Here is a 24,141-nt window from a genome sequence, read left to right as displayed (position 1 = left end):
CACACACACACACACACACACACACACACACACACACACACACACACTGTATGCTGTGTTAATTATTACATCACTAAAAGTATTAGCCTGAGTGCTTTAATATGACTGCAGGGAATATTTGGTTTTATATCTGAAAATGATTTTATTCAAATTCATTCAAAGGTTTCTAAACATGCAGACGTTAAATATATTTAGTATTTTATACAAAATGATAGATAGATAGATAGATAGATAGATAGATAGATAGATAGATAGATTTTTGCATTTAATTGTTTTTTATTGGTTTTGTAATATTAAATGTCATATTTTTATTAGCTGTTATATGAAAATCGTCAAATTAACAGAAATAAACACGTTCAAACATCAATCTGTGTGTAATTAATCTGTTTAATGTGTTTTACTTTTTACAAAGTTCCTGAAATAAATTAACTTTTCAAAAATCATCTAAATTATGGACTTGTTCTGTATAGAAATATACTGCTCAAAAAAATAAAGGGAACACTTTAAGTGTGAAACACCTGTTTAAGTGTTCCCTTTATTTTTTTGAGCAGTGTATATAAGAATAAACATGTACACAAAGAGAGAGCGGCCGTATAAATAAAGGTCAAATAAAAAATAAAAATAATATTAAAGTATATATCACTGTAAAGAATAGAAATAACCGTTAGCCCAGTAAAAACCTGAATAAAGTTGCTCCGAGTTTCTTCAAATAAAACAAAATTGGTTTCAAACGTTTGTGCTGCAAAAATTTACCGTATCATTTTAAAAATATTAATAAATGTTTCCAGAGGTCATCAAAGGTCAACCAGCTTCCCTACATTTTCAGATCAAACAGGTTTTGTGTCAATCAACTGTGCTACAACAAATTTTAGCTGTAAAATTGTTAATTTTATTTATCTTAAAAAGTACAACGGTACAAACAAAGGTTTTGTGCACAAATATTTGATGCCAATTGCATTTAATTTGAAGAAGGTGGAGGAGGCAACTTCACTCAGGTCTAGTCAAAGCATGTGGATGCAAACACAGAAAAATACGGTGGAGTATTAAGGCCATCCTGAGGAAAATAAAAAATAAAATGAGAACATAATGAGAATAATGTCAGAAAATTACAACAATAAAATCGTACGAGACTAAAGTCAAAATAATTTTAGTATAAAGTCACAATTTCACAAGAATTAAGTCGTATGAGAATAAAGTCAAAATAATGCAATAATGAAGTTGTAATATGAGAATACAGTAAGTATTTTAATAATAAAGTCATAATGTTAAATGTATAAAGTCATATCAGAATAAAGTTAGAATGATAAGAGAATAAATTCAAAATATTTTGAGAATAAGGTCATAGTATCACAAGAATAGCAATGTAATCTGAGAATAAAATCATAACTTAGTCTGGTAATGCTACGATTTATTCACAACTTTCTTCTTAATTAAATTTTTTTATTTTCTTAGTGTGTCCCTAATAAAAGGTGAAATACATTTTTGTTTCCTTAATTTGGAATTACTATGGTAAAAGCTGATATATTTTATCTTATGATCTACTAATTCAGCTGTTTTATGTGTAGTAAAGGGATAAAAGTGCTGAAAGTAGAAAGATTAAGAGTAAATTATTACATTTCATGATTTCCCAGCCTCTGCGCTCCGCTCCTGCTGCCTGAGTGAAGCTGGTGGCTGTGATTTTGGCTGCTCTCTCAGAGCCGGAGCGCACCATTAAGTGCTGTGTTATTTACACATCATAAGCCAGTCTATTATATTGACATCCAGACGACCCGGTCCGGCACCGCTCCGCGCGTCGCGCCGCCTCGCTCTGTTTGCGCTCAACGCCAGCATGCTGATTGGGTGATTTCCACCGATATGACATTCCAACGCTGCGGACCGCGGGCTGCAGTGTTTCAGTCCGAAAGCATTCATTACCCGGCGAGAAATGAGACAAAAGGTCAAGGAAGGGTGGAGCCATGTGAAGTGGAGGTGGGGTTTACAATCCAATTGGGGATTAAGTTATCTCTTATATCTCTTACTTACAATAAATCCACACGTCTCCATCTGAAATGGCTTGTTTAAACTGTAGAGGAGCATGAAGCAAATGTTTGACTTTATTTAAAATTCATTGTTCGGTATTACATTGCCGGCCGGGGTGAGCCCTGGGACTCCAAAAGGTGAGCATACAAGCAGAATGGGCTTTTTTTTAAAAAAAACATTATTATTATTCTGATCCTGGAATTGCAGAATTGCCATCCGGTTGTTGTCCTCCACTCTGTGCTGCCATTTACCAACAGCATCAAAATATTTGACATCCTATAATAGGATTGCATCCAGAGTAATTCCTGTAACTGCTCTTGACATAAGTGCCCCAAGTAAAATAAATCTCTGTGAACCATTTAAAAGCATTAATGCAGATAAAGGAGAATACATTTCCTTTGCCTCAGATTATTAGAATATGAGAGAGTTATCGTCTCTGTAGGCTCTGCTGCACGGCAGCGTCACTGACGGCACAAAAATGGACTTTTAAACTGAAAATAATATATAATATTGCTGTTTGTATTTTTGGAGATCTTTCTTTGGAGAACAAAATTTACATTGTTTATTTAATGCAATCATTTTATCCACAATTTCAAGAACCAAACACACAAGTTTCCACTGAAAATTTGTAATTATAGCAAATATTTCCAATATTTAGAAGCTTAAAACATTTACTAGTTACAGTATTTTGTATAAACTATTGGTATTTTTTGTTACTTTATTATACTCGTAAGTCGTCCAAGTGAAAAATAGGAATGCTGGGGAGTGATTCCCAACATATAAAGTGAAAATATTGGATTTTTTCTCTGGACTGAAACTCCCGTCGGTCCCGTCTGACCTCACCGTAAACTCCAGAGAGTAAATTAAGGGGTTCAGGTGAAACCCTCTGGACTTTATTAGCAGCATTTTGGGGCTTCGCTTATGGAGAACAGAAAGTTTTTCCCACAAACGTCCAGCAGCATCGCAGTAAATTTATAACATTTAAAAACATTTAACATTATATGCATGTGTTTGAAATGACTTATGAGCATATTTTGGTCCACTTATTTAAATACATCACACTCTATTTTTTTAATAATAAATCAATTGAGTAAAAACTAAATTATTCGAGTTGGTCTCGTTCTATGTTTTTAATTTTGTTGGTCAAATTCTGCCTTAAGATACATTAACTAAAAAAATAAAACAGCTTAAATACTTTATTAATTTCAAAGGGAAATTTAATGTTGTTGTGACTCATATTAATTCATATTTTTCAAGTTTAATTTATTGTTTCCACCAAAAAGTCTTTAAGAGTTTACTTTGTCTCCTAAATAGGCTAAATTTAAAAACTTGATGTTTTTTTATGCATAATTTTGATATAGAAAGCAAATTAAAGGACAAAATGATAAAAACAGAAGTCTTTATGTTGGTAAAAGTCTGTTTGCTTTAACGTTTCTGACCTCTTACTCCCACTGACCTGCACTGAGAAACGTCTGGATGGTAAAAGAAACAATAAAAACAAACGGGAAGTCGATGGGAATCCGTGATAAACCTGGCAGATAATTTCCCGTTCTCACCTCCGCCGGGAGCCGCAGCACCCACCGGATCCGGGGCAGGGTCGGGGGTCGGGGTCCCACCGGGAGATCCTCTCTGTGGTTATCATGCTCCATCTAGTGGCTGCACAGGGTTAGACGAGGAAGAGGAGGAAGAGGAAGCCGGCATCAATTACCTGCTCCTGAAAGAAAGCGGCAACACAGTGTAAAGATTTATTTTCTCTCTTTGATTAAAAGTCAACTTTCGCTGCTTATGGCTATAAAATGAAAAGAAAACAGACATAATTGGGTTAAATTTGATAATATGTTTGAACATCATCTTTAATATGCTCCATAAAGGAGTGCATGTCTTGCATGTGCAAATTAAATCCTGTTTAGGGGAACAGTGTTGAGACTGAAGCAATGCGCGGCTCACGTTACACAGATATGAGGCAGCGGGACGTGCGAACCGTCGCCGTCTTGCTCACATCCAACTGGAAAGTGATCTTCAGCGAACTCCCATTGTGAGCCTCTCTGGAGTAAACGCAACAAAATTGATCTCAGGTCTCTCCCGAGTTTGCAGATGGGAGCGTTTTAGTCGCTCCTGGTGGCAATTTCCAAACATGGAAAGCTGGGAGGTCGCCACGGCAACCTGCGAGCCAAACACAGGACTTCCACCTGCCTGCTAACTTTTTCAGGGGCGCCGCTTTCCCGCTTGAAAGAGGAGAAATGAGAGGGTGATGTTCAGACAGCATGTTAACAATTCATCCAGATTCTGGTGTGTGTGTGTGTGTGTGTGTGTGTGTGTTTGCGTTTGTTTGTAATACCTTGTGGGAACCATTTTCCTGACACATACAACGTTGTGAGGACCCACTGCTCCCTGTGGGGACCGAAGCCTGGTCCCCACAGGTTTCGGTTAGGGGTTAGACTGAAGTTCTGTTTTCGGGTCAGAGGTTAGATTTAGGACTAAGGTGTGAATTGGGTTGAGGTTTTGGTTGAGTTTGGGTTAGGTATGTAATGGACAGGGTTAGGATAAGGGTAAGGTTTAGGCTGTAGAAATGAATGGAAGTCAATGGAAGGTCCCCACAAAGATAGCTATGCAAACATGTGTGTGTGTGAACCCGGTTTTTATATCTTTGTGGGGACCTACTGCTGTCTAACTGTGGGGTGGTGGGGACACTGCATCTTGTGGGGACATTTCGCTGTTTTGGGGGTTGGGGTTAAGTTTAGGATTTATGTGTGAATTGAGTTTTGATGAGGGTTAGAGGTTAATCATGTGATGGTTAGGGTAAGTGTTACCCTCTAGAAAATGAATGGAAGTCAATGTAAAGTCCCTACAAGATACAAAAACATGACGGCGTGCATGTGTGTGAGTGTGTGTGTGTGTGTGGGTGTGTGTATGTGTGTGTGTGCCAGTTGGAGGCTCTGCTAATGTATTGTGACTCCTGCTGTCAACGGTTCGTCTCCCCTCCGTCTTGCTGTAATTTCAGGCCATCTCCACTCCAGAGTGGCCCACAACAGTTCGTTCTACACCTCCATGTTTTGAGAGAGTAAAGCACCATGTGGCCCAGCTGGGCTAAACATGCTCCTGCTGAAAAGGACAATCAAACTGTTTTGTGGGGCATTTGTGTTCTGCTTGTACTTTACGGCTTCCAGACTCTGAATAGCAGTGGACCTTTTTACTCAATAAACCTCAAGAGAATATTTGGTTTATTTTACATCAACGGCAACAGCACTGAGCTGCTTGATGTGGAGTACAGTTACAATATGAAAACCAAAATTATTACGTTTCTATCAACAAAAAAAAAATATATATATATATATATATATAATGTCTATTTGCAAGCAAAATTTAGTTTAACTTCACTTTTTAAAATATGTGGAGCAGTAATGACAATCTTTACTATGGAAAAAAAAAAATTCTACCTTTTCAGAATTTTGACTTTAATTTCAAAATTCTGACTTTAAAGAAGGTAGCACAAGCAAATGAAGTGGATTAGCAGAGCTTGGTGTCTCTCCTACCTGCATATTGAGCTGTTAGCATGTTGGGGCTGTGATCAGACCATCTTCAGTCAGAGACCTCTTCAGATCTGTTGTAAGACTGACTGCTACCAGAGATCCTTCCTGCCCACAGCATCACAACTCTATGAAGATACAGATATGAGTTACTACATTCAAGCTCCCTTTGGAATAAATAATATTTATTTTATTGAAGCTGTATTTAGAATCATATAACTTCAAGTTATTGCCAGTAAAAGTGGTTCTTGAATTATGGGGTGTACTTAGTTTTTCATACACACCTTTTTATATTTCTTCAGAATCTGCTGTGTGTTTTTGTACAGTTGAAGTTATATCAAGCCTGGTAAAAACAATTGATGACCCAAAAATAAAAAAAAATAATAATGTTTTTAATTTAATAAGTAAACAGTCCAGACCCACTTATGTTTTGGATATTTAATGGATTTACAGATTTTATAAAAAATTTTGTTCAAACAACTGATCACAATGAACAATATTTTTCATTTTTAATTAACTTAATTTTGTGGCCCACAACAAGTTCAAGGTTGTCAGTTTTGGTCCTCTGGGTGAAATGTTTGGACACTCCTGCCTTAAAACTGCAGTCATTTTTATAAAACGATGTAATTTTTATATATTTGTTGAAACTATCCCCAGATAATCCATGAAAATGTTTTAGCTCCTCTGCCTTCTCCCAATGCTAACTAGAAACAACCAATCAGAGCCAGGAGGCGGGTCTTAGCGCTATCAATCACCCTGCCTGTAGCTACCTGCTATGCTGCAGCTAATGTACCCTACTGTCAATGCTCAGGCTCATTGCATAGCCACCGATGATGGTAAATAAACAATTTTCCTGTAATAAGTTGTTTCTCCACCATTAGGACATTTAGCAACATGTTCACAGGTTGATTGACAGCACTAAGACAGTCCTACTGGCTCTGATTGTTTGTTTTTGTGGGGAGAAGGTGGAGGAAATCAATCTTTTCACTGATAATTTGTCTCATATTTTGCTGTCACAACATAACGCTTTTAACAAATATGTAAAAAACAATTTTTTTAATAGAAGTTAAACACCTCAGATTTAAATGTAAGACAAACTGACCTGAGCGCCTGGAGAATAAAGTTGCTCTGAAAGGTTAAAGGACATCTCGTTGTCTGTTTCAATCCATTTCTTCTGCATTCTTCTAATCAGCACTAATCACTTCAGTTTCATTTGTCCAAGCAGTGGATGAAGCAATCCCTGAAGCCAAAGCTGCTCATTCATTAGATTGTTTTAATGTGCCTGAAAGCAGTTGTGCAAATAAACAAGCCGTTACAGCGAAACGAGAGGAATCCCTTCAACCCAGCAGGGACCGCAGCTCCAACTTGTGCCTTTTATCATATTAATCCCACGCAACGTCATTTCTCAGGTCCACAAGAAGGACTTATAAATTGCCTCTAATAGGCTTCAAATCAAGCACTAATTAAAACTGCATTAACCTTAATGAATCTGAAAAACTGAGACCCCAATTTATTGGAGTTGTGTTTATACAAGAGCTGCCTTCAATAATACATGACGCAATAAGCAGCTGAGTGGGATGAGCTGCTCTTCCTAATGCGAACCTCCTGTGTGTGTGTGTGTGTGTGTGTGTTTGGCCCCTCGTCATCATTACAGGCCTTGTTAAAGGTTAACTTTAGCAACATTCGGTGCGTCTTTAGCGCTGCGGAAGGAGACGCGGCCGCGCCGTGCCAATCAGCATCACAGGTGTTCATAATTGTCTGTCTAATTGGTTCATTACTGGCCGGGGCGGCCGGCGAACCACAGTCACATCTGGATTTTGGGGAAGCCTCTCCCGAGTTTTAACATGTATCTGCTTGTTGCCGTGATTTCCCAGGAGCACGGCATCTATTTGTACGCCGATTCGGCCTCAAACGCCTTTAATGGGAATTCCCCAGGCTGCTGCTGATGCTGCTGGTGGCGCTGGTGGAGCGCTTATGGTACTTTGTTGACAGGGAGAGCTCATTTGTTTTTAATGAAAGAGGGAGGAAAAAAAGGAAGTGTTGTCTTTCTTCAGGTTTTTCCTTGCCGAGTGTTTTTCAGTCACTCGCACCATTAGAAGACCCCTTGAGATTTCCCTCCAGAGACCCGCTGTCCTAATGAATCAAGCCTCTCCGATGTGGGAAAGACCTGGGGGGGGGAACTGTGATTATTTATTACAGAGACTCCAATAAACCTGCCAAAGTCACCAAACATCAACCTTTCTTCCAAAAATCACCATGAACATCAGCAGAAGCTAATACTTCCAACGAATCATTCACACCAGCCCCGTTTAGTCCGCTTTAATCGAACTCCAGTCCAACTTCCAAGAAAGTCCAGTTCGTTTGTTTTCACACTTGATAGTCCGTTTGATTAGGGACCAAAATTACCACGTTTGTTTCATTTTCAGCTGCTGTGGTTCATTTTCACACTGAACTGAGTCAAACCAACCAAACCCTTTGAGCAACCTGTTCCCCTCCTTGCCTGTGGGGCAAAGGAGGTGTTGTCCACTGAAGGAAACAACAAAAACCTCTGAAGAAGACACTTAGCACCACTTCCTGTTGCACAAAATGTGAACTAAAATGGAATGGCGTCAGTTATTATGGGTAATAGGATTTCTCTTTTGTCTTTATCAAAAGAAAATGAGCCATTTCTTCTGGTAGCGCTAAACTAACATGCTTGTTTTGGTTGTAATTACCCAGAATGCCCTGCACTCTAGTCCACTTCCTGCTTTTGGAGCGGTCTCTGGTCCATATGGTGTTCACATATGCATTCAAATGGTACCAGAGTTCACGTTAACCAAACAGAGATCGAGGTTTGTAGGCGGACCAGAGTTCACTCTTTGGGTCCATTACACATTCACACCTCTCCAAGCGAACCAGAGTTCCTATACAAGTGGACTGTAGTTTGATTAAAGCAGATTAAAAAAGCAGCATTAACTTGACAGAACAATTACAACTTGCCCAATGGCAACACATTCCTGAAAACATCTCTCCATTTTCCTGAGATGCTAGCTTGATTCATGCTAGTTTTCACCCTCCAAATGGAAATATGCCATTTCTTCTTCTTCTTTTTTCTAATATTTTAAAAGTTCACTAAACTTCACATAAGAATTTAATGAAATCTTGGGAACTGGTCTCTGGTTCAGGAATTGCTTAATACAAGTGCCACAGTCTACGCCCTATGAATTCACAATCTTTTCACATCTGTCACTATTCTTTTTGATTGTGCAAGGTTCTATTATAGCTTGTCCTTCCACTCAACTTTCCTTTTATATACAATCTGTTTAGTGAGTAAAGCCAAAGTGTTTTTCTGTGTCGTCCCAGTTACTCTCACCGTCAGACCCTTTGAGATTTCCCTCCAGAGACGCGCTGTCATAATGAATCAAGCCTCTCCGATGTGGGAAAGACCTGAGGGGGAAAAAAACTGTGATTATTTATTCAAGAGACTCCAACAAACCTGCCAAACTCACCAAACATCAACCTTTACTTCTGCTACATCCAATTACGTTAGAACCTTAAAATATTCAATATCATTGCCCAAACATACAACCAGCTTTAGGATGAACAAGTCAACCAGAAGCATTTTACATTACAATTCAAATTAAACATAAACCTCAACCTTTAATGACTACTGCTGTACCAAAGTGATTCAACCCCTTCACAACAAGCATCTATATTACTTTTAAATGTCACTCAATGGCTTCTGGCAGGAATCTTATCTCACTTTTGAACAAATTGAAGTCGACTTTCCTTGGGTTGATCATAGTAAACATCTTGGACTTCAGACATCTTACTTTCTTACTGTGGAAACTGAAAGTCCTACTGCAGGTGTTTAATTGTGGTCAGTTGAGGGTTTGCAACATATTGTCTCTTCAGGAGTCCAGTGGCAGCCATCAAAATCTTAAATGTATGAGTGATATATAAAAGGAAAAGGGACGGAGTGCTTTGGTACTAATCGTCAACACTATGACAACTAAATAAAGTCAGGAATTTCATAAAAGTAAAATTAACGAGTGAGAAGGAAGTAGGTCAGTTATGCTAGCTTGACTTTGCAGAATTTTGGGTCTTTCGGTTCAGTAAAAAACAAAAACAAAGGCGACCATCACACCAACTCTCTGACAGATCAGAGCTGAGTTCATACGATCACTTATCAATAATCACAAAATAAACATCAATCCTAAAAACATAAAACTGTAATGGACTGAATGTTCTGTTTGTTGTGTGGGAAATGTTTGGGTGTTTTTTGGTGTTAAGTCCTGATATACTGTACTAGTGGAGCAGTAGTCAGTCAGTTGCTATGGCGATAGGGTGTGTGTAGCATAGCATATGAATGGTTTTGAGCTCTTCAACAATTTTTCTGCGTTATTTTTTCCCTTTGCTGTGACACACTGCACTAGATTAATAATACCTCCATCTCCAGGTGTTATTTAGTTAACAGGATTGTTCTACTGCAGCAGTGTGGTTATGGATGGCAAGTAACAGAATCGTATTTTTGCCCTTCAGTGTTGTGCGCATGCGCAAAAATGTCCGGATTTAAACAATAACATTGACAGCGCAGACATATCCTAATCTGTTAATAGATCACCTTTAACTATTTCTTCTGTTGTGTAGCAGTTAACTTCATTCTTTAGTTTTTGCAAACATTTCATACTTTTCCCTAAAACCTTCCTCTTCGGCTTATGAAAACGCCATCATGAATTCTCCGGAACCTAATGCTTGGATGACTGATTAGGCCATGGGTATCCAACGTGTGGCCCGGGGCCATTTGTGGCCTTGGGATTACAATTGGTCGGCCCCCCAACTACAGTTTGAGAATGATACAAATTTGGCGTATCCAGCACAGGTGGATAATGTAAACTGAGACTTTTTATCTGTAATTTGGGTAAAAACGATTACTGACATAATTTTCTTTCAATGGAAAATGTTAAGTAAAACAGAAACTACTAGTATGTTTATATTAACACTTTAATATCCAGAGACTCTTAGTGAAAAGCTGAATTTGCTGCACAAAACAGCTTCTATTTTATTTATAAACTTGGCTAAATATAAAAAAACCTTTTGAAAGAAACTTTGAGAATAAATTTGTTCAATTGAGCTCAAAATAATTAGAAAACTAAAAGTCTTTCTTTTAATACAAAAAAAATAATTTTTTAAGTTTTGGATGTATGATGAATAACATCATTTTCCTACAAGAGATAAGCAAAAAGAAAAATTTTAATTTTTTCTATTTTCTTGACCTGTGAATACTTTTGACTCAATGATTTTGGCCCAAAAGGTTTAGACAGCCCTGGATTAGGCAGAGGTCACCGGCTTCAATGAGAAGTTTATCTAGCTACACACAGGAAGTGCAGCAGAATAATAAAATCCTCCCAATGAACTCCTGAACAGCGGAGTGAGGCGGTGACCGGCGCGCGACTCCAACCCTCCATCATGGCCGCCACCCACAGGCTGTTATGGATCTGCTCACGTCAAGCCCGGGCCTGCGCACGCCAATTATCTCCCAGCCATATGGATTTCAACTGTGACTTCTGGCAGATGTTTGTCCAACCCAATGCTCAATTATCGGCACATTAGGGACTCGATGTCGCCTTCTGGGCCTTTCGAGGATTCCCGTCAGATTTTGATTATCAGGCCTAATCAGTGAATTTCCCCCCCAAAGCTCGCTGATTTGACATTTTTCCTTTACCAATAAAACACAAGCTTTAAATGTGATTAAATGATCTTGTTGTTTGTGAAATGGAAATGCTGAAACTTTTTAGCTGTCAGATGTCGACGGGCATGTCAGAACTTGATTCTCCCTGACAACCGAGCTACAGGCGGCGGCGGCGGCATCTCCACTCAGGCGAACGGAAATCCACTGAGAGCGACACACAATGTCAGCACAAAACACAACATGCTAGCTCTGATTTCTACCTGCTGTAATCAGACATGACGTTAGTGAAGTTTAATCATTTTAATTCAAATCAAAGCAAAAATCAATATGAATTACGCAAAGTGATTTATTTTTTCTGATAGTTTTAATGACTATGGTATTTTTATACATTAATATCCACTGTAGATTTTTTTTTAATTTTTGATATGAGTTTTTTGTTCTTTATTTTTTCTCTGACACTTACTTCCTCAAAATAAATAAGTTTTTCACTTCATTTCAGTTTATGCTCTCACTCCTTCTGCATGAACCTCCAGGTCTTGCTTCCCTTTGCTTCTCTGCACCTCTTTCAAACGCACTTTAAAAAAAACACACACACACACACACACACATGCACACACACCCACACACACACACACACACACACACACAACAAAAACACCTCATCCAGTGCCAAAACTTTTCACTAAAAAAAAGAAGTGCTTTTTTGAAATTGGGTGTTTCCATTAAGCAAATTTATTTTTATAATTTCAAATTGCATATTTTTCATGGGTAATGAAAACACAGGTAGTGAGATGATTTTGCTAATTTAGAGTTTTTGATTTGCTTTACGGAGTTTTTTTCTAAAATCGCTTTTCTTGGATAACAGTTTCTTCTTGTCTTGGATGCTCTGTAGTTGGACAGATTTTTAAAAATACTTTTCATATTTTGCTATGATGCGTAACTATAGCAACAAGGTGAATTACATTTTATTTAATTTCCCTTTGGGATCAAGAAAGTATTTCTGAGTTGAATTTGAATTGAAATTTTGGACTTACATGGTCAACGGAAACGCAGCTAGCGACAAAAAGTCTTTCCCATGATTTTTTAGATCCGAATATTAAATTCATGTATTAAAAATATAGCTTTTATTGGTGTTACAACAAACAAATGTTTTCTTCCTAATATGAATTATTAAAATAAACTGTTAATGATATTCTGATTTACTGGGATAATCTGTATATTCTGCATATCTGTTGGATTTTCTTATAAAGTTTCAGTCAGAAATACGTCTCTGTTTATTTATTTTTTGCTACATAAACTTCAACCTGAAGTCCCAAGACATTGGGTGAGTTTTTCCGTTTTCTCTTACAGCTTATGTGCAGCAAACGTGGCAGCAGCAAAGGGAAGTGATTCATTTTCTTAAAGTAATTAAATGCCTACTTGATCTTTTTTTTTTTCTGAGAACACGTACAAAATGTGGCAAACAAATTAAAGGAGCGCTCCATGACTAAACCTTTCCCTTGGATTGGTGGAAACCTCACAAGGGAAGCAAGGAGCCAAACCTCTTCTAATCTACGTTTTGGGAGTTTGTGAGGAAAAATTGGGAAACGCTCATTCTATTTCTGTTTAGGTCCGATTATTAATTTCAATTTATGTAACCCCACTTACTCCCACGGTTTAATTAATGATGCCTGTTATCAGCTGTGTTTAAGAGGTAATGGACAATGCTGAATTTTGAGTGTTTGCAGTGCTGCAGAAGAAAAAACTGCTTTACTCCTTTGTAATGGACTGCCAACAAACAAGAGATTAACACTGTTTGTCTCCCTCTCTTCCTGCTGCGGTGTAAGGTAAAGCAAGGCGGAGAGACGGGCAGCGAGGTATGAAACGCAAAACTTTGAAAATGATGAGGAGAAACAGTGATGGCGGTCAGGACTGCAAAGGCCCTTCATCACATAATCCATACCATAACTCCTGATCTGATTAGAGAAAACAGGAAGGAGGAACGCGGAAAAGAACAGCAGAAAAAGCAAATACTGATGCAAGAGTGAAAATGTTTACAACTTTGGCAAATTTGTTTGAATTTTTCACAGCTGTCGCAGATTACTTCACCACCTTATAGGTGACCTTCCTATTATTCTTCCTTTAAGGTGTTGTAACGTTTAGTGGACCTCTGGCACGCTACACAGAAATGTTGCGCACAACGCTGGTCTGTTACGTGCTGTGCACAACAATCCTGTTACCTAAATGAAACCTGGAGATGTAGATATTATTAATTTAAATTAGTCAATCAGAGGTAAGAGGAGTGTCTTAGCAATGTCAATCAATCTCGTGAATGCACTGCTAAATGTGCTAATGGCGGAGCAACAACTTACCGTTACGGGAAAACTGTTTATCTGCCATTCATCCACTGACACAAATGCCAAAGCTAACTAGCCTTAGCCTTACAGACTATGTAGTGGTGAACTAGCTGTAGCATAGCAGAGACTGAAGTGGGAAGTGGTGAGAATGAGAGTGATTGACAGCGCTAAGAACCTCCTCCTGTCTCTGATTGGCTGTTTCTGACTGAGTGTTGTTTTTCTGCACTTTGTAGTTAATTTTTTTCACATTTTATCCGTGTTATGTTATGCTGTCATGACATGAAAATAATTTGAACAATTACGTAAAACAAATATATATTTTTAATAAAAGTTACATACTGCAGCTTTAATGACAAATAGAGTAAAATAAATGAGATTATTGTCTTTTAAAACATGAAGAACTTACCACTGGTTCCTTTTGTTTACGTTTTTGCCAATAATGTCTCAGGAACATTTGTGAAAAACATTAAAGATCTTCTTTATTTCTTTGTGTTGTTGGATTTGGGACCCCTTCAGGTTCCGGGCCCCATTACCCACACAGCAAGAACTGAGAATAAAACCCAAAGTGTTGCGAAGAGCCCCGAAGACGTCACGCACGTGCCTGATCTGTGTTTGTGAAAACCTGACGCTCTCCCCGCTTTCATCTGGACAAGATGGAGTCAGTTAAACCGCCGGATCCCGCTCGGCTTCAAAGCGCCCGTTTAAGGTCTCGGACCGGACGCTTGCTGCAGGTGCAGTGTGGGAAACTCTGATGCAACAGCAGAAATGTTCAGTTGCAGAGGGCGGCGGGGGCAGAGCGAAGCCGCTTCGTGTTTCAACGTGGAGCGGCGAGGCCTGTCCCAATAAATCTATTAATCAAATGATATCATGTTTAGAAACAAACAGTAAGATCTCAGAAGCTGTTCTGTAGTTATCCTTTATTTAGTTAGTTAGTTATTCTTCGTTCTGGCATATACATTTTTTATTTTTGTTGTCTCCCTCTCTTTGCCACTTCTACCCAAAATATCTGTGACTCTATAGGTTAGTTAGCCAAACAATATTAGCAAAAATAATAAAGCAAATCAGAAAATAACTGCCAAGATTAAAAGAAAAACTGAATATCTTCACCCACATATGTTAAACAATTTCATTATTTTTGTTTTGACGCTGTTTGGTTATGTGTTTTGTCCTGAATGTGTTTATTTTAATGCCTCCTTGTTTGGTCTTTTTTTTGGTTGTTTATTAAATTTTTGTTGCTGTTATTTGTTCTTTATCATGTTATTTATTTTATAGATCAAGATCTCTTTTTGTTAGTCTGTAATGTTTGTTTTATATGCATTAAATTGAGAATTAAAAAAATAAAAAATAAACAACGATAATACCAAATAATAATAATAATTGCATGATAAATTAAAAAGACATCAATAATCTCTATTTGCATAATTTATTGTTTCTCTCTTTCTACTGAAAACTGGATGATAAAAGTTCATTCTGGTGTTTTGGTCTCTTTTTTATGTGTTGCTTCTGTTGTTTGGTTTAAATGAGACTTATTTTGTGTATTTAACGTGTTAAATGTTCATTAGAACCTAAAATGTATTGATTTTTGAGAATGCATTACCATTATATTGCTCAAAAATGGTCTCAAAACAACAATATTATCATTCATTGTTATAACTTCTGGGATGATTTATTGACCTGCAGAATTTGTTTTGGTTAAATTTGAATTTCGTTTGAAAAAAAGAAACTGGTATAAAAAATAAAGCAGTGAGATAAGATTCCCCCTTTGAGTCTCCATACAAAGTCATAAAATATAAGAATGCAGTGGAACTACAATAAGTGAGCGGAGGATTACGCCGTTTCATAGCTGCACTGTTGCATGCTGCACAGTCATGCATTCCCAGTAAAGCAGTGAGTTACTGAAAGGGAAGGCGGGTAAACCCCCTGTGATGGATCTCTGTAGGTTAAGAAACGGCGTTCGCTGATCCAGCAGTGAGATAGATGCGCTTACCAAGGTCAAGGAGGCTCCCCGGCGTAATTACCCGCCTCGCAAACACAAAGGGCATTGTTATTGGACAAGTATAATGCGGCACATTAGCAGAGCAACACTAGCTGGGGAAGACACTGGGCGGGCATCAATTCAGCCGACTTATCTAAAGTCTCTAATTACTTGGTTTATTTGATAAACAGAACAAGGAGAATCCTTAAATGATTCTGTGAGATCCAAAGGGGATTAATTTCTGACTCCTTGGAAAGAAAGAAAGAAAAAAACAAATTGCTGGTAGAATCCCATATTTCACTCTTTAATCACGCAGTAATTAGGAGCAATAGGGCAGCAGTTACATTTGGCATCTGGTGAGATTGGAGAGGGAGGAAAAAAAGACGTCTGTATTAGAGAGGCTAAAACAAAAGACGCAACAGTCAGACTGAACAGCAGGAAGCTGAGCTACAACTCCAAATCCACCAGTCTGGATTAAATATTTCACTTTTTCCACCAGAAACGTCCAAATATGGCTGAATCGATTAATCATGATAAATCGATTACTGAAATAATTGCCAACTAATTCAGTAATTGATTAATTAAAGACCTAAAACAGGTGATTTTCTGAAAGAAAAACACACTCAAGCTGTAATTAACCCAAAGTTGTACAAAAACATAATACATTTTGAATTTATGATAAAAAAAACTGAAATCTTCAAGTGACACAATTTTAGCGTCACCTGATTCAAATTCTGTAACAAAAAACAAAAAAACTTAACTTACAATCGCAGTGTTTCTATTAAATAAGACGAGCAATTAAAATCACACATAAATAGGTTTGTACACATGATAAGTAAAAAAAATCATCATCCTCCAACTACTTCCTGTTGTCTTCTTCGTCATTTTCGCCTGTAGTAACATTCAGTTGTTGTTGTGTTTCCTTTGCAGTTTTGTCGGGCAAACCAATTTCAATATGGCTAAAAAACAACCTCATCTAAAACCTTTTAACAAAAACAAGTTTCTTCTAAATGGGCGTGTTGTCACTGAGCAAATTTACTGTCAAAATGGTAAATTGTAAAATTATATAGTCAATAGAAACGCAACAAATGTGATGTTTTATATAGTATCTCAAAACTAGTGGACAGAAGCAAAGATCAGAACAATTACAAGCTTCATGCAGCTCTACTCAGTTAGTAAATGTAATAAAATAAGCAGCAGTGGAAAAAACTAACAAACAATCCTGTAAAATGTGTTGAGCAGCAAAGACTGAGGAAGAAACTAACTGGAGGCGCGGTTTAGTACTCAGGGAGAAAGGCTTAGTGCGGAGCAGGAACTAAACACCTTGGCTCTCTACATGCATGGACTGACTTAATGAACGTCTAATTAAGGTCTGTTTGAGGCTCTGTGTTTACTACCAGCTAACAAGACAAAGCCAGTATGTCCCCGTTTTACCAGCGACGGTCCTCAAACAGGACAAAGGTCTTCTCTGATCAAGCCTCTCCTGACGACAACATGATGCGGCTCCTTCGTATTTTGGCGTAACAGATAGAAATGGGAGGGTTTGGGTCAGGGTTGCCAGATCTGACTGACAGTTTTAAGGCAAAAAAACAACATAAAAAACAAACAACTCCATAAAAACCTCCAGTCCAAACCTCATACATCGTTGACTGTATTTATAGACTTGGGCAATTCAATATATTTTTGGTTGTCCTTAGTTGTTGCAACATGACGTGACACACGTTAGATTCCCCCATCTCCCTGCTGCTCGCTGACGATGACTAGCATTGGTTTTAGCTGTCAAGTTGTCAACATAACGTGCTAAATCTTAACTGTAAGCCTGATTTTAAAGAAAAAGGGATGCAGGGCTTTGCTACTAATTGTTAACACTACAACTAGATAACAAGATCCGGAAAATGTTTTAATTAGAAAATAAAGAGAGGGAGATAGGTCAGCTATGCTAGCTTGACTTTGACAATCTTAACATGCAGATGAGCTGCAGAATTTGTTGATTTGGTTAAAAAATGCAAAAAAGGCAGTCGAGTTTTTCTGCGTTGTTTTTCCCTTTGCTGTGGCGCACTGCACTAAATTGATAATACCTTCATCTCCAGGTTTGCTAACGTAGTTGTTCTACCACGTCAACAAGAATCGGATTTTTGCCATCCAGTGTTGTGCACATGCTCAAAATTTCCAAACGTAAGCAATAACACATAACATCTCTGTAGAGGTTCGATATTGCATCAGTTTATATTAAACAAAAACAGGTTCATAAATCAAATTTTGTAATTTAAATTACCAGTATTAGGTTAGCTTAGCTTTTTCTTAAATATACTTACAACTTAAACTATTTTTATAGAGATTTTTGAGCATTTTGAACTGATTCCCAGGACTGGGAAATTTGATTCTGTCTATAATCGATTATTTTCTGAATCATTATCCTGGATATTAAGTCTTTCTCTGGCTTCCCTCATCCATGTTGAACTTCGTGACGTTTGCGAACCAAACAGGCGGTTTTGAAACCGTTTTGCTGTCAACCTGCTTTCTGATTCCTGCAGCTTAAATAAAGAGGTAGCTTCTCAAGCAATCTTGGTTTTGTTTGTTTAACGTAATTACTACTTGTCCTCCCATCCTGCCGGCCCAGATGATGCATGAAAATTACCAATTCCCCTACTTCAATCAAAGCGGGAAAAAGCAAAAGGGAGGAAGAGGGGGGAGCAGATGGGAGCGCAGCGCTCCCTCCCCACATAACAAGAAAGGGCGCTGTCTCTGATTAATTAGCTGGAGTTGGTAATCAGTTTAATAAGACTGAAGTTGATGGTGAGCGGTCCCTTTGGCAGGGCCGCGCTAAGCTCCGCTCTGCTCAGGGCCTTTGCTTTCTCCCATCAAGTAAACATGCACGCTCTTATTTACATAAACAGTTGTTTCTTTTTTTTTTTTTGGCCCAACAGACGCGGCGGACTTTAGAGAAAAATGTATGATTAAATTGAGGGTACTTTAAATTAATATGTCGTGAGGTATTCACTGGCACAAAGAGGGTCTAATTCAAAGATTTAATTCTGCCTTGATAGCATTCAGCCCTTTGCCATGGTGAGCCGTACAGATGGCTGGGCTCTTCTTCATTCTTTTCTTCCTTAATGGCTAAATCTCATTATGGTGGTTATCAGTGAACAGAGAGCAACGCCGGAGCGACAGGCCGCTCAGCGCCGGGTCTGGAGCAGGACGCTTACTGTGGGTTCAGGTAATGGTGAGAACATCTGCGTAGGTCTTTTATTACTCACCTGAAAACATTTTATTCCTCAAAGGAAACATATTTTTATTCTTCAGTTTGGTTATTCTTTAGTTTCTTTACACTTTGGAATGATTGCATTCCAAAGTGTTAATGGTTTAATGGTTTTAAACTGGACTTATTGAACATGCAGATTTCACTGGTATGGGGTTCTGTTTGTAAAGTTACACAGTAAACAATTAGTAAACAAGTTTTCATCATCATATTTTCTTCATGTTATCCATACATTTATAAATATAGGTTCAAAAATAAATATTTAATTCACAAACTAAATATTTAGCTTAAAAATGAAGTATTTAGTTCCAAATTAAATTTAGTTTGTAATCTAAATACTTAGTTCCAAAGTAAATATTCATTTTCAAAATTAAACATGTATTTTACAAACTAAATATTTAGCTCAGATCTTAATATTTAGCTTGGAATTTAAATATTTACTTAGCAAGCTAGCCTAGCTAATCCTAATCTTTAGGCTAGCAAGGTCTTGCTGCTGGAGGGAAAAAGCTGCTAACTTTTAGCTATTGTCAACATAAAGCACTAAATCTTACAATGTACGTCTGATATATAAAACAAAAAGTTACGCAGTGCTTCGCTACTAATAGTCAACACTACTACAACACAATAAAAAGGTAAGGAAAAAGTTTAATTAAGAAAAAAAATAGGAGTAGTTTAACTATGCTAGCATGAGTTTGACAACCTTAACATGTAGATGCTGCATCAAATTTGGTCTATTTCGGTTCAGTTCAAAAATAAGAAAAGGCGACCTAACTCATAGCAACTCATCGACAGAGCAGGTGTTTAAATTAGCAAATCAGCCACTGCTATGCTAGCTTAGCTAATAGCAACGGTAGCTAATTTACTACAGCGATCACATAATAATAACCACAAAATAAACATTAAGCCTGGAAACATAAAACTGTAAATGACTGAATGTTCTGCTCTTTGTGTGGGAAATGTTTCCATGTCTTTCGGTGTTGAACCCTGAAACATAAAGTGGCATTGTTGTCAGTTGCTATGGCAACGTGTTTGGGGGGGAAAAGAAGAATACGATTGGTTTTGAGTTGTTTTCTGCGTTATTTTTCCCTTTGCTGCAGCTCACTGCACTAAATCAGTAATGGCTTCATCTCCAAGTTTTTCCTTAGTTAACTGGATTGTTGTAGCGCTGCTGCAACAAAAAGCGCTGCTTTTTCTGCTCCAGGTTTGTGCGCATGCGTGACATTTCCAGATATAAACAATCACATGGAACACGTCTGTAGGCTTTAACTTTAATTTCTGTCTCTTTCTGCTGCACCTAAATCTTGCAAGACACGACTCAGATTTATCCAAGAACAGGAGGAGAAAAGAAGTTTCCGCAGCGGCCGTGCAGTTCGTGCCTGAAGTTAACTCTGAGGGCCGAGCCGGAGATAAAGGCGCTCCACATCACCTCATGGCGTTAATGATCGTCCGCAGTTACAACACAAAGGCAGTCAAGTAGCAGATAGAGCACGGAAATAATTTAAGCTCCGCTAAGTGGTCTATTGTCATTCAAATGCTAAATGAATGAATTATGCTTGGCAGAGATGTTAAAGTCTTTCTATTTTTTTTTAACAAAGTGTCACTATTGTTTGTGTGGAGCTGAGGTCTGGAGGAGCTGGAATGGTGGGAATTAGCTGGGAGAGTTCAGAGTTCCTTGGGGTTTAGACACAAATTGGCTCCCTGCTCATCAGGCCTGCCTGAACTTTCAGACAAAACCTCCAACATGGCAGCCTTAACGTTCACAAACATTAACGTTCACAAACATTAGTGTTCACAAAACCTCCAACATGGCAGCCTTAACGTTCACAAACATTAACATTCACAAACATTAGTGTTCACAAAACCTCCAACATGGCAGCCTTAACGTTCACAAACATTAACGTTCACAAACATTAACGTTCACAAACATTAACGTTCACAAACATTAGTGTTCACAAAACCTCCAACATGGCAGCCTTAACGTTCACAAACATTAACATTCACAAACATTAGTGTTCACAAAACCTCCAACATGGCAGCCTTAACGTTCACAAACATTAACGTTCACAAACATTAGTGTTCACAAAACCTCCAACATGGCAGCCTTAACGTTCACAAACATTAACGTTCACAAACATTAACGTTCACAAACATTAACGTTCACAAACATTAGTGTTCACAAAACCTCCAACATGGCAGCCTTAACGTTCACAAACATTAACGTTCACAAACATTAACGTTCACAAACATTAACGTTCACAAACATTAACGTTCACAAACATTAGTGTTCACAAAACCTCCAACATGGCAGCCTTAACGTTCACAAACATTAACATTCACAAACATTAACGTTCACAAACATTAACGTTCACAAAACCTCCAACATGGCAACGTTAACGTTCACAAACATTAACGTTCACAAACATTAACGTTCACAAACATTAACGTTCACAAAACCTCCAACATGGCAACGTTAACGTTCACAAACGTTAACGTTCACAAACATTAACGTTCACAAACATTAACGTTAACGTTCACAAACATTAATGTTCACAAAACCTCCAACATGGCAGCCTTAACGTTCACAAACATTAATGTTCACAAACATTAACGTTCACAAACATTAACGTTAACGTTCACAAACATTAATGTTCACAAACATAAAACCTCCAACATGGCAGCGCCTGCGATCAGCATGAGAGACAATCTGCACAGCAAACTGTCCACAAGTGGAAAACATTTCGGTTAGGCTTCAATCTTCCGGTCAGGTGAGATCAGGAAAATACCAAACTTTAATTTAATTAAATTAGATCAAATGTCATAATTATTATATTTTTCCCTCTGGCTCCGTTCCTCTTCTGCAGTTCATGAAAAAATTTTATATGCAATATTTTTGTCTTATTAAAAGGCAATTTTCTAACTTTTTGGAAAAGAAATTTCAGTTTATTTGTTCTGAACTTTTTTTTAATCTGTTCCCAGTGACAACAAACCTATTAACCAAGTTTGATAAAAGAATTGAGTCAGTTTAATTTTATACTTAGCATACAATTAAAATCAGAAGAAAACACTGTTATGAATTTTTTAATTAAATTTGTAATTTAAATTCTCATTGGAGGGTCAAATTTGTACCAATCTTGAATTGCAGTTGAGGGGCCACTGAAAATTGTTCCAAGGGCCAGAAATGGCCCCCAGGCCACACTTTGGACACCTGCGCTGTAGATTATTCTCTGTTTGTCGTTTCAGACAGAAAAGCCGGCGAGTTTTTGCTCTAATTTGTGGAGATGAAGTTTGATGAAGTCATTGTTTTATCTTTGCATAACCCGATGATTGGTCAACTAAACGACGTTTTCTTCCGTTTCTCTCCGTTCTCCTCAGGTTCTCTTAAAGCGCCATTACCTCTGCCGGGACTGTTAAACGGCTCCATAAAGAAAACTGAAATATTCATTAACTCTGTTAATAATTCATTCGGATGAAATGGCCATGTGTGCTTTGTAGAATGAAGATGAATATGAAATGAGTGCATGCTCAGCATATTTATGTGTGGGAATGTTTTTATTCCCTGATAGCAAAGGAAGCCAAAATTAATTGAAAGTTCATTTAAATTATTTTGTTCTTTTGCGTTATTCTGCGTGATAACATTGATGCTTTCCAAGCAGTTTTGAAAACCTACATTAAGTAGTGCGTTATAAAAGTTTTTATTAATTTATAACTGACCTAATTCCCTCTCGTGCGAATCTCTCGTCCCGAAACGGAGCGACGAGTTTACTGGTGGTTTTCTGCTCTCGTAAACAACACTCATCCAAACACTGTCAAACTAATTTCCTCACACCGCAGAGGTTCAATTTAGCTTTCAGATGAATCAATTCTTCCTCTAATTATCAATTGTGACACCCATAATGACTGGAAGACTGTAGCGCTGAATAAATGGCATGTCTTTTGTGTTATAATTCTGTGCATCTTGACAAACATGACCCATTAAACAACCCTGTGGCCTTTTTCAAGAGCGACGATTAGGCTAATTAAAACTGCTAAACATCTGAGGGGGCTGCAGACGTGCCAGAATTAAACAGGTCATTAAATCAGCCGAGGAATATGTCAACATCCACTCTGCCTGTCGCTCCCGCAGCGAGATACTCGCAGAGCAAGGAGGCGATAATACGCAGCAGATCGTCTCATATGCGGGAAGAAAGTGGCCTCGAGTTGACAAACAGAACACATAAAGAAAACACATTAAAGCAACTGGAGACGTGACAAGAATTGATGACAAAACGCCTCACAGACGGATCTGCTCGCTGTAAAACCCTCTGAACTACGTACGTTTTGCCCCTCAACCTCTTCAAATCAACGCTTCAAGTATAATCTTCAAATAAAAAGCATAAAACATTCTTTCTTCACAGCAATTTTCCTATGTTTAAATTGTCCAGCAATAGTCTTGATGTTTAGAAAAAGGTGAAAAACCTCAATCATATATTCACGGTGTTGTCAGCTTACAGTGGCCTTCACAACTATTAACATTCTTGTTAAAAATTTAAAAATCCACTTACTTCTGCTTCAGGAACCTTTAGAGTCACATAAAGACAATTACAAAGTCGGCCTTCTGTCACCTGAACAACGTTTTTATGCCTTAAAGCGCTTTGAACCGCCTTAGTACTGAAATGTTCAACACAAATAAACTTAACGAAACGGATAGCGACACGTTTCTGCAAACCGCTTCTTCTGTAGACGAGATAGGCACCAGCTCACCTCCCGACCCCCCGGGGAGAAAGGTGTTAGAAAATGGATCGATGGATAGATGAACCTCCAATATCTTGCTACAAAGTTGTTGTAGAGTTATTTTGTCTTGTTTCTAATGTATTAAGATATTTTCTCCAGAAACTAGAACAAAATTACTTGGTAAAATTTTGTGTTTTTGCAGTGCAGTAATTAAATTTTTTATTCTCTCCCCAAGTTGCAAACTGATCTGCGTTTTGTGGGTGAAAGTGTCTCCAGAGTGAAGAGCTATACAAGTTCAGTTCATTTACTATTTTTGTAGGTATTTTGTGAATAATAGTTCACAGGCATGTAAATCACAAATCAGCAGGCACTGCCCGTTACCTAGCAACCCCAGCAGAGTTCCGCCCGTTACCTAGCAACTCCAGCAGAGTTCCACCTGTTACCTAGCAACCCCAGCAGAGTTCCACCCGTTACCTAGCAACTCCAGCAGAGCTCCAGCCATTACAGCACGTTTGGTCAGCTGGTTTTACTGCTGTACAATGGCTGCTGGAAAAGACAAGTGTTTTGTTGTTTCTTACCATTCAGAAACTGTTTGCTGCTTTCTTGTTGGTTGTGCAGGAGGCTCCACTTCTGCTTTTCAAAGA

At 38.0% G+C, this 24,141-nt stretch overlaps 3 long non-coding RNA genes across 3 annotated transcripts; 1 reads left to right on the top strand and 2 right to left on the bottom strand.

Moving 5' to 3' along the window:
* Positions 1–559: 559 nt before the first annotated feature.
* Positions 560–7,036, top strand: LOC114138628 (uncharacterized). The gene is made up of 2 exons (XR_003594257.1): positions 560–4,429; positions 4,484–7,036. It is a non-coding gene; the product is annotated as an uncharacterized LOC114138628 (long non-coding RNA).
* On the bottom strand, positions 3,752–10,628 carry LOC114138627 (uncharacterized). The gene is made up of 2 exons (XR_003594256.1): positions 8,899–10,628; positions 3,752–7,713 (listed from the first exon to the last, which is right to left on the bottom strand). It is a non-coding gene; the product is annotated as an uncharacterized LOC114138627 (long non-coding RNA).
* A 9,132-nt stretch (positions 10,629–19,760) lies between these two features.
* LOC114137565 (uncharacterized) lies at positions 19,761–23,915 on the bottom strand. The gene is made up of 2 exons (XR_003594018.1): positions 21,129–23,915; positions 19,761–21,096 (listed from the first exon to the last, which is right to left on the bottom strand). It is a non-coding gene; the product is annotated as an uncharacterized LOC114137565 (long non-coding RNA).
* Between the last annotated feature and the right edge of the window lie 226 nt (positions 23,916–24,141).

Source organism: Xiphophorus couchianus, chromosome 22, assembly GCF_001444195.1.
Source record: "Xiphophorus couchianus chromosome 22, X_couchianus-1.0, whole genome shotgun sequence".
NCBI lineage: Eukaryota > Metazoa > Chordata > Actinopteri > Cyprinodontiformes > Poeciliidae > Xiphophorus > Xiphophorus couchianus.
Note: the sequence above shows the minus strand (reverse complement) of the source record. Positions and strands in the feature narration are given on the sequence as shown.